General features: G+C 46.8%; 1 non-coding gene across 1 annotated transcript; it reads right to left on the bottom strand.

Moving 5' to 3' along the window:
• Positions 1-4,644: 4,644 nt before the first annotated feature.
• On the bottom strand, positions 4,645-4,719 carry Trnat-ugu (transfer RNA threonine (anticodon UGU)). Its single transcript has one exon. It is a non-coding gene; the product is annotated as a tRNA-Thr (tRNA).
• Positions 4,720-12,082: the final 7,363 nt, after the last annotated feature.

Genomic DNA, 12,082 nt, shown 5'->3' on the forward strand with positions numbered 1-12,082 from the left:
AAACTCAAAAAGTTTTTTTAGGCATTCACAAATGTGCCCCTTTAGTGATTCGGCAGACATCAAGCCGACAATCAAGTTCCTCCCAGACTCGGCGCAGCATGTCCCCATCAATGAGTTCGAAAGCATCGTTGATGCGAGCTCACAGTTCTGGCACGTTTCTTGGTAGAGGAGGTTTAAACACTGAATCTTTCACATAACCCCAAAGAAAGAAATCGCCTGGGGTTAAGTCGGGAGAGCGTGGAGGCCATGACATGAATTGCTGATCGTGATCTCCACCACGACCGATCCATCGGTTTTCCAATCTCCTGTTTAAGAAATGCCGAACATCATGATGGAAGTGCGGTGAAGCACCATCCTGTTGAAAGATGAAGTCGGCGCTGTCGGTCTCCAGTTGTGGCATGAGCCAATTTATTCGTCGACTTCCGCGGCCTACGCGTGAAACTTGCCCGCACGCGTTCAACCGTTTCTTCGCTCACTGCAGGCCGACCCGTTGATTTCCCCTTACAGAGGCATCCAGAAGCTTTAAACTGTGCATACCATCGCCGAATGGAGTTAGGAGTTGATGGATCTTTATTGAACTTCGTCCTGAAGTGTCGTTGCACTGTTATGACTGACTGATGTGAGTGCATTTCAAGCACGACATACGCTTTCTCGGCTCCTGTCGCCGTTTTGTCTCACTGCGCTCTCGAGCGCTCTGGCGACAGAAACCTGAAGAGCGGCTTCAGCCGAACAAAACTTTATGAGTTTTTCTACATATCTGTAGTGTGTCGTGACCATATGTCAATGAATGGAGCTACAGTGAATTTATGAAATCGCTTCAATCATTTGTAATAACCCTGTACATATCGCTATCTCATGACTTTTGTCACCTCAGACTAGTTCCGTACTACAATGTTATTGTGTCTATATCTAATTTGCAAATTTATCTAGCAAAGAATGTAAGCGGTGCGGTTCAAACTCGTGTACAGACCCTATGACGAATGCTGTTGGCAGGTTCCTGTACAGATACTTTTACATATGGGATTTGTATCGGCACGTTTACATATGGGATTTGTATTGGCACAAGTATGCGCGACACACTCGTATAGAAGCATCTCTGGGAAATGTATCGTGACTTGCACCAGCGCGCCACTTGCAACTCATAAATGTATGACCGTGCATTTACCTCTGGTGATTTGTATCAGAGCGTCCAGTGGTTTTTGGAATTTGCGATGGCTTCCTAAGATTTAACAGTTTTACGTGCTGGTGCTCTTGCCATTTTGGATGAGGAACGGAAAACCCACAAAACGCAACGAATACAACAATGGACTCCACGGAACACTCAAGACCAAATAGGCATTATTAAAAAGAACAAGGCGTCTAGGCGCGAACCATGGTACTGTGTATGCGCAGCTTCTGCGAATTATCGAGTATATTGCGAAAAAGCTATATACACTCACCTAAAAAAGTTTTGCATCACCCCAGTTCTCAGAACTCCTGAAGACAGACGTTGACTGTGGCTATTGTATGAGAGACACAGTCCCTTTGACTGTTCAGAGATGTCACTAAACCCGACCAAAGATGTAAACAACCATGCAACCATGATGAGTAGCGCCTATTTGACGGAAGGGGTCCAACAGCCGATCACTTCCAGTCATTTCACCAGGAAGGAGGTGCACGGCTCGTGTTGTCTGTAGTTCAATCATGCCTAGACAGTCAATACAGCGATTTCATTGCGCCCGCATTGTTACTTTATGCCAGGAAGGGCTCTCAACAAGGGAAGAGTCCAGGCGTCTCGGAGTGACCCAAAGCGGTGTTGTTCGGATATGGAGGAGACACAGAGGGACAGGAACGGTCGATGACATGTTTCGCTCAGGCTGCCCAAGGGTTACTACTGCAGTAGATGACCGCTACCTACGGATTATGGCTCGGAGGAACCCTGACAGCAACACCACCATGTTGAATAATGCTTACGACTCAAACTGTGCGCAGTAGGGTGCATGTTGCGCAACTTCACTCTCGACGTCCATGGCGGGGTCCATCTTTGCAACCACGACACCGTGCAGCGCCCGGTGTTGGCCCCAACAACATGCCGAATGGACTGCTCAGGATTGGCATAACGTTCTCTTCACCGGTGAGTACCGGATGTGCCTTCAACCACACAATCGTCGGAGACGTGTTTGGAGGCAACCCGGTCAGGCTGAACGCCTTAGGCACACTGTCCAGCGAGTGCAGCAAGGTGCAGGTTCCCTGCTGTTTTAGGGTGGCACTATGTGGGGCCCATGTATGCCGCTGGTGGTCATGGAAGGCACCATAACGGCGGTACGATACGTGAATGCCATCCTCCGACCGATAGTGCAACAATATCAGCAGCATATTGGCGAGGCATTCGTCTTCATGAATGACAATTCGCGCCCCCATCGTGCGCATCTGAATGACTTCTTCAGGATAGCGACATCGCTCGACTGGAGTGCCTAGCATGCATGCTCTCCAGACATTAACCCTATCGAACATGCCTGGGATAAATTTAAAAGGGCTGTTTATGGACGACGTGACCCACCAACCACTCTGTGTGATCCACGCAGAATCGCCGTTGAGGAGTGGAACAATCTGGACCAACAATGACTTGATGAACTTGTGGGTAGTATACCACGACGAATACAGGCATGCATCTATGCAAAAGGACGTGATGCTGGGTATTAGAGGTACTGGTGTATGTAGCAATCTGGACGACCACCTCTGAAGGTCTCGCTGTATGGTGGTACAACATGTAATGTGTGGCTTTCATGAGTAATAAAAAGGGCGAAAATGATGTTTATGTTGATCTCTATTCCAGTTTTATGTGCAGATTCCGGACCTCCAGGAACCGAGGTGATCCTAAACTTTTTTTGATGTGTGTACAAAATGTATATGCATCTTTTATACACGGGAAGGTCCGCTTACACGTTGGGTGAACCTTTGCACGAGATGATGTATTGCGACATGTCAAATTGACATGGCGCTCATCCAAGTTCCGATACATGCATCCGAATCTAAACGTACCTAACCACCCACTTGCTGTTTCCGTTTAGCCAGGTGCTTCTGTCGCACCGACATTACGCATTTCTGTTCGCCTGCTTAGCTGCGTGGTAACGTGCTCACTCGCATGCAAGCATGCCCAGGTTCGATTGCTGACCGGGTTGGCGCTTTTCTCCGCTCGGGGACTGGGTGTTTGTGTTGTTCTCATCGTCATTTCATCACTGGCGCGCAAGTCGCCCAATGTGGCGTCGAATGAAATAAGACTTGCACTTGGCAGCCGAACTTCCCCGAATAGGGGCCTCCCACCCAACGATGCCATACTCTCATTTCCTTTTCTACGCATTTCTACAGGATGCGGCAAATAAAAGTAGACCGGACGAGTGGATAGGATTGGACGTGGACGTATGCATGTAACCACACCCCGTGTCTCACAACCACGTGTACGTCCGACACGTGGTCTACACCGGTTCAGAGCGTAGTGCGGGCTGTGCCAGTGTGTGTGGAACAGTGCAAAGAGTACGATGGCACTCACAGTCTAGTAGCGGATGTTCGTTGTGGAAATTTACGTGACAAAAAAGTCGTGAAAACGTTATGGTCAGTAGTTTTCTGAGACGTTTAGTGCTGCCAAAACAAAGAGTGCCATGCAACGCCTAGCACTAAAATGTCGTCAGACAGGATCTGTTTTCAGCAAGTCAAAAATCGTTCCGAAACGTGCCCGGTGCACAAGAAAATGTGGTTATAGCTCACTAGAAAATGCTTCAGAGCCCTACCAACTCAACCCGACACCTGTTGCAAGAGACCGTCGTATCACGTCGATCATGCGTGCTATTACTCCACCGGCCTATAGGACCTATAGTCTGGTCGCGGCCCTAGCTGGCCGTCCAGGTCACCTGATCTGTCAGTGTGTGAGTACTTTCTGTAGGGAGCCATCGAGTCTAAGCTGGGTCGCAACAATCCTCATAGTCTTCAAGAACTGCAGCAGAACATCTCGGAAGAGACTGCAACAATTCCAGCAGTTCAGCTTCGATCCGCCTTCAGCAGCTTGCTGACTAGGGCACTAAAGTGTCAAGAGATGAATGTTATTCACTTTCAACGACTGTTGTAGTCAGGTTATTACTGTATTTCCTTTCCCCTGCTGTGTTTCTTTATACACTGGAACTCTGTTCCCCGGGACACTTTTATTTGATCCGTGTGCCTACAGGCTAAGCGAGAAAGCGCACTCTGAAATCACACACACGATGCTACGATAATTTTTTTTTTTTTTACGCTGAGAACAGGAAAATACAATGTAAATGTACTACTCACAGTTTATAGAGTTTTTTTAAGTTAACTGTCATTGTTGCCACATTCTAAGGACGACTTGTATTCACTACTTATCTTGCCTGATAGATTCAGTTTTGCAATATTTAAGTATAAGTTTCTTTCCTGAGATGCACAGCCCAGAACAAAAGCGCGTCAATCAGTTCCTTTTCTGGAGTTCTCTCGCAACTGCCGCGACGTGGGCGAATGTATGAAGATGGTACCTGTTCTTTCTGACATGTCCGCACGGTGACCATGCAGCTCTCTTACAATGAAATGATAATTAAATCAAGACCCTAAGCTGTCTATAGGCGTTGATATACATCAACGGGGACAGTTGAAAACGTATGCCTCGACCGGGACTCGAACCCGGGATCTCCTGCTTACATGGCAGACGCTCTATCCATCTGAGCCACCGAGGGCACAGAGGATATTACGACTGCAGGGATTTATCCCTTGCACACTCCCCGTGAGACCCACATTCCCAACTTAATGTCCACACACTAAATTCGTAGTGCCCCTGCCCATTACACTCGCGGCGGACAATCTTACCGCGTCCCGTAAGAGTTCGGGCAATGCGTGTGCATCCGCACAGAAGAAGAAGGTCAATGGCCGGTTAGCCTTAACCACATGAAGATGGAATCTGTTCTTTCGGAGAGCACTCGAGAACAGGAATTGATTGTCGCGCTATTGTTGTGAACTGTGCATCTCAGGATGGGTTAATGTAATCTCCACACAAGACAACGAAGCGACTGTTTTGCAGCTCGTGAAATATTATCTTTTAAAATATATTTTCTCTTGCACTGATATTTCACACGAAAGCATGAAGCCCCACGTACTCACGTCTCCCGAAAACCTCCTCGGCGCTGATTATTGTTAACTCCACAATAGGGTACACCTACTGCAAAGTCCATTATTTATCCAGTTAGTTCAAACGGAGGAGATGTGTCCTACATCTCGATATAATATCCTTCAACGTGATAGCGACCACTTGGAAGTGACTTTACTGTTCACGAATCTCAAGCTATTAACACATCCAGTAGCGATCATGCCCAACATTTTTTACTTCTTTAAGTGTAACTTTTACTTGCGAGAGCTGCATTCGCAATTTCAGAGAGAGCATGATGTTACTTTTAGCAGCATACGACGCTATGTCTATAGGCTTACAGGAAGAGATAACTACACCTGTAATTCTCTTATTTTGCAATGTATTGATGTCCTTTGATTTAAGTACTGAATTAAATCGCTATGGTCATGACTCTGAGTAAAGCTCTATATCTAGCCTGTTTGAACGTCTCCATATAGTTCATTACATTTCGTGGCTATCGTCTCCTCATAGACCTGTGAGTGCGAATCGGTGAGGAATTGTCGTCCGTTGTTAGTGGCCCATAATGTTTTTACGAGAGACTGATTCCTACGGTATCGGCTGCTATGCGGTTGCCGCACTTTCAAATACGCGCTCCGCCAGTTACGCTGCCGCGTTTCCTACAGCCGCCATCACATCACGAGGCCGCTGCCACCAACGATGCCAATTAGATGCAAGCATCCCCTCCCTGGACCTCCAGGGACGGGTGCGCTTTAGTTCGAACATCTGTGCACTGAGCCCTTTTTGTGTGTTTGCCAGCTGAAGGACATTTACAGACTGTCATTGTGACCAGTGCTCAACATCGTCTGAAAAGTCATCGTATTGAAGAGTGTCGGATTTATAAATATTTTGTACCTGTATATATTTCTACATTCAAATCTACTGTTAGCGACCGACGCTGCAACTGCAGCAACAAAGTTATATATTATTTTTACTATTTGATATTAGATTTAGAATAAATTAATAACTGAATTTTCTGCTCATGAACGGCATCTGTTCCTGGCATCTGTATCCATTCAAGAATCACATAGCGTACAAAGGAAGAGAGAACAATTTCCACAGCAAGTTTCAATGGCAAAGATGGTTCTCAGATGTCGGTTATACTACTTATTTTGCACACTCGCTCTGTGGCTGTCGTCGTACGCGTCGGATTTACATTTCACTCGGTATACCTGTGGATCCATCGCAACCCCTTCGAGGTAAATCCATTTAGTTTTGAATAAATTGTGAATTTTGCTGTATATCTGTACAGGTCAGAAGAGTTTCTATGTTCATACCTAATGAGCTTCTGTGCCTTACGTGGTACCAGATGAAACATACGTGGGTGAAGTCATCTGCAGTACCTTCGTCACTATAATCGCAGGAGCCCCTCTGTCAGCTTTTTAACAGTCTGTTGTGTTCTATGATGTATCTGCTGTGTACTGGATGATTCAAAGGTAGCTGGACCCACTTTGTGGATGTAATATATGCATCACGATAGGCGTAAACTTTTAAACAAAGTTTTGTCTGAAATTGCTTTGCATCGGAGCTATGCAGTAGGGATCACAAGTTCAGAACAAACAACACAAACTTAATTCTGGTCAGAAAGCAACAGAACGAAGGGACCCGAAATTCAATGCAACTACGTACATTTACCCCAGAACATGTTCAAAATGATGTGCATGTAGACAAAGGCCGTGCCGTGCTCTCGTCTTACCGCTCTCGGAATGTTGAAGCTTCCGTTCATTTCATTTTGCACAGTTGCACAGCCATTTTCATTTCCCTGGTGTAGTTGTGCTACACTCTCAGTTGCAAAACCATATACGAGCTCCTTGTGACGGGCCCAAAGGTAGATGTCCAGAAGGTTAAGACCCAGAGACCTGGAATGCCGAGCAACTGGTCCTGCGCGATCTATCCAGTTATCGGGATAAGCAACATTGAGATACACTACTGTCCATTAGACATGCAACACCAAGAAGAAATGCAGATGATAACCGGGTATTCATTGGACAAATATATTATACTAGTACTGACATGTGATTACATTTTCGTGAAATTTGGGTGCATACAGCCTGAGAAAGCAGTACCCAGAACAACCACCTCTGGCCTTGATACGCCTGGGCATTGAGTGAAACAGAGCACGGATGGCGTGTACAGGTACAGCTGCCCATGCAGCTTCAACACGATACCACAGTTCATCAAGAGTAGTGATTGGCGTATTGTGACGAGCCAGTTGCTTGGCCACCATTGACCAGACTTTTCAATTGGTGAGAGATCTGGAGAATGTGCTGGCCAGAGCAGCAGTCGAACATTTTCTGTATCCACAAAGGCCCGTACAGCATTATCCTGCTGAAATGTAGGGTTTCGCAGGGATCGAATGAAGGGTCGTAACACATCTGAAATGTAACGTCAACTGTTCAAAGTGCAGTCAGTGCGAACAAGAGGTGACCGAGACGTGTAACCAGTGGCATCCCATACTATCACGCCGGGTGATACGCCAGTATCGCGACGACGAATACACGCTTCCAATGTGCGTTCACAGCGATGTCGCCAAACACGGATGGGACCATCATGATGCTGTAAACAGAACCTGGATTCATCCGAAAAAATAACGTTTTGCCATTCGTGCACCCAGGTTCGTCGTCGAGTACACCATCGCAGGCGCTCCTGTCTGTGATGCAGCGTCAAGGATAACCGCAGCCATGGTCTCCCAGCTGATAGTCCATGCAGCTGCAAATGTCGTCGAACTGTTCGTGCAGATGGTTGTTGTCTTGAAAACGTCCCCATCTGTTGACTCAGGGATCGAGACGTGGCTGCACAATCAGTTGCAGCCAAGCGGATAAGATGCCTGTCATCTCGACTGCTAGTCATACGAGGCCGTTGGGATCCAGCACGGCGTTCCGTATTACCCTCCTGAACCCACCGATGCCATATTATGCTAACAGTCATTGGATCTCGACAAACGCGAGCAGCAATGTCGCGATACGATAAACCGCAACCGCGATAGGCTACAATCCGACCTGTATCAAAGTCGGAAACGTGATGGTACGCATTTCTCCTCCTTACACGAGGCATCACAACAACGTTTCACCAGGCAACGCCGGTGAACTGCTGTTTGTGTATGAGAAATCGGTTGGAAACTTTCCTGATGTCAGCACGTTGTAGGCGTCGCCACCGGCGCCAACCTTGTGTGAATGCTCTGAAAAGCTAATCATTTGCATATCACAGCATCGTCTTCCTGCCGGTTAAATTTCGCGTCTGGAGCACGTCATCTTCGTGGTGTAGCAATTTTAATGGCCTGTAGTGTACTTTCTTGCCTTCCGGCTGAAATGTGCAGGGGCGCCATCGTGCTTCGTGTAGCGAGTGGGACATTACGAAGCAGACCACCCAATTAATGTTCCAAAACTGCCGATACACAATAGCAGTCGAGCGCTGTGTAATAACGTGCGGTCCCAGCAGCTGACTGTTCAGTATACCAAGCAAAATGTTCACTGCCAAACGATGTTGATATCCTCGTACGCGCGGTTTCTAATAAGCCCACACGTGCATATTCTGAGCTTTCACGATACCTGCACAGGTAAAGAGGCTCTCATTCGTAAAGAATACCCGGCGACCGAACAGTGGTTCAGCTGCATAGCGCTCGAGTAACTACTGCCAGATATTCTGACGTCTAGGGTAGTTTACAGATGACAGCTCCTGTACCTTCTGCAGGCGAAATGAATGGAATTGCTGTATCCGAAGCAAGCGCCATACATTTATTGAGGAACCCCTACAGTGGCTCTTACATGGCGGTAATTATGGTCGGATCTTCATCTACCATTACCAGGACATCAACACCCTCTCCATCCAGATGAGGCCGGCCTCGCGAATGCCATAATCCGTCGAACGCCTGTGCACAGCAGTGTAAGTCTGGTGGTTTCCTACTCTTCTGTTTGGAAGGAATGCAGGAAGTATGATTGGGTTTAACGTCCCGTCTTCTTGCTGCTCGTGCATTGCCTTTTGATGCGCCGTAAAGGAGATGCATATCAGCATGTTGACCGTTTCAGTAGGCCATCGTAACGAACACAACGACTGGAGTCTTGAACTACCGACAGAATGAATGTACCTACAGTACAGTACAGTACAATACAGTACCCCAGTACTACAACAGCGCCATAGAGTACAACGGACCACACCAAAGTCAAATAACGAACTGATTTCCTGCCAGAATCGACGTAACATTGTGGAGGGGTCTACAAAGCAACACCAGTCGATATGGAGCCAAACATGTCACGCCAAAAACCTGTACTGACACATGATGTAATGCCTACCACAAAGGACATTATGCGTCATAACGTGCAAATAACGCAATTTCAGAAAAAGCTTTATTTAATATTTTACTCTTATTTTGATGCATACACTGAAGCCGAAACATTATGACCACTGCCCACCGCGACGTTGGATACCGCCTGGTCGCATTGCGAACACGTGACGCGGTAACTAAAGTATCTAAGCGTAGCAGATACGAATGGGGAATCACCCTACCGAAGATATGAGCTGCAAATAGGGAGATCCGTTGAAATAAACCTCTTTGACAAAGGGCACATTATTATTACGCAGAGCATGTGAACGAGTATCTCGAAAACGGTGAAGCTGGTCGAATGTTCACGTGCTACTGTCGTGAGCATCTACGGAAAGAGGTAGGGCAGTGAAACTATCACTCGGCGGTAAATGGTTGGACGTCCACGACTCTCACAGAACGTGGTGTTCGGAGGCTTCTCTGCTCTGTAATGTAGGATAGATGGCGACTGGTAGCATCTCTGCCAAAAGGGTACAATGTTGCTGCACGCCCAAGTGTTTCGGAGCACACCCTTCATCGTACATTGTTGAACATGGAGCTGCGCAGCAGACAACACCTACGTGTTCACATGTTGACCCAACGACAACGTCAGTAGCGATTGCAGTGGCCGGAGGACCATTGGGATTCGACCGTCGATCAATGGAAACGTGCCCGCTCTACGGGTGAAACACATTTTTGCTACACTTGATCGACGGTGGCCTCCACAAACGCCGACATAGAGGTGAACGGCGGCTCGAAACGTGCAGCGCGACACGGACGCAGACTGGTGGGAGCAGTATTATGCTATGGGAGACATTCTCCTGCACTTGCATGGGACCTGTGGTAGTAATCGAAGACAAGCTGACAGCTGCAAACTACCTGCATTACTTCATGCTTGACGCCTTCTCCGACGGCGATATCGTCTTTCACCAGTGTAATTCTCCTCGTCTCGGAGCGAAAACCGTGATACAGTGGTCTGGGGAGCTTTACAGTGTACTAACGTTGTTGTCTCGGCGACCAAATTCGCCTTATGTAAATCCTATGGAACCCATATGGGTCGTTATCGGACGCCATCACCGCGTACGCTAATTAGCGGCCCGTTATTTATGAGAATTAGATAATTGATGCGTAGACTTCCAGTGACCGACAAGTCCAAAAACCTATCAATTAATTGTGAGATGCCTGATAGGCAGAATAAATGATGTATTTCGTTCCAAAGACGAACAAACAGTTTAGTAAGCAAGTGGTCATAATGTTTTGGTTCATTAGTGTACATTAAACTCAAGAAATGTGTCAAGTTACTTTTGAATCGCCTTGTATATCACAGATATTTTTGGAAACGGTATTCTGCTACGAAAGTGACAGCGAACCGTATACGCAGAATAGCGTAGGGCAAGGGCATCTGGAACGCCTGCAAACAGTTGGTTTGATGCAGCGCACCTGTTAGCGCACTCGTGCAAATGGGCCAATCAACAACACACGACTTTACACGTGACTGACCAGAACAGTAATTCGATGACACATTCGCTGTTTCCCAGAAAAACACTGGATAACACCGATTTGTGTACAGGCTGCCGGTGGCCTCCTTTCATTCTATCAGATTTAGCTGACTAATCACCATTGTAAAAACGCTGCTTGTAAGCTCTTAGGAGTATTTTCATTCATCTGTTGTATCGAGTATGACGTAAGTTTTCCCGTAGTCTGAGCAGTGTATTCGGAGCTGCACTCGACGCTTTGCGGCAGCGTTTCTGTCGTAGAAATCCAAGGTCGAGGATCGAGTTCAACCTGAAACGAACTGATATGATGAGGTTTAGATATTCCATTACTGCTGGTTAGTATGTGCCCATTCAAAAGTTGAAAAAAAAACTTATTTTTTCTTCAGGGAGAAATTTGTTTCTGGGCCGTAGATGACATTATTTCAGGAAATAACGCTTTCAACAACTACCCTTTGTCCCTTTATTTATGTAGTCACAAGTCGTGATTTCAAGATCCAAGTGCCGTTCTCATGTCCTTGTACTTGCTGAAGCCAGGAACAAGCTGTCTTCGTACTTTCCGGCGCACACATCTCGCAGCCACTACTTCCTCTAGACTCTTCCGTGCATGATGGCTACAACGACATGTATAAATGTTGCTCTTATGTGTATTCGAATCTCTTGAAATCCAGCAATGAACTTCCTTGTTCGTCCGCCGCTCGTGGTCTCGCGGTAGCGTTCTCGCTTCCCGAGCACGGGGTCCCGGGTTCGATTCCCGGCGGGGTCAGGGATTTTCACCTGCCTCGAGATGACTGGGTGTTTGTGTTGTCCTCATCATTTCATCATCATCTAGGAAAGTGGCGAAATTGGACTGAGCAAAAATTGGGAAATTGTACGGGCGCTGATAACCAAGCAGTTGAGCGCCCCACAAAACCAAACATCATCATCAACTTCCTTGTTCCATTTTCCTTTCATTCGCATTCCAGAATTAGGTGTTCCATTTGTTTTCCTGAAATATTTATGGCAAATTTCAGGATGGTTCCTTTAAAAGGATTGCGTATGTCCTTTCCCATCATTTTCCAATCAGAGCTTCTTCTCCGTCTGTAGAAGACTTTCTTTCAATCTTCATTCATGTTCTGGAGTAGTGAGGTT

Source organism: Schistocerca cancellata, chromosome 4 (assembly GCF_023864275.1).
Source record: "Schistocerca cancellata isolate TAMUIC-IGC-003103 chromosome 4, iqSchCanc2.1, whole genome shotgun sequence".
NCBI lineage: Eukaryota > Metazoa > Arthropoda > Insecta > Orthoptera > Acrididae > Schistocerca > Schistocerca cancellata.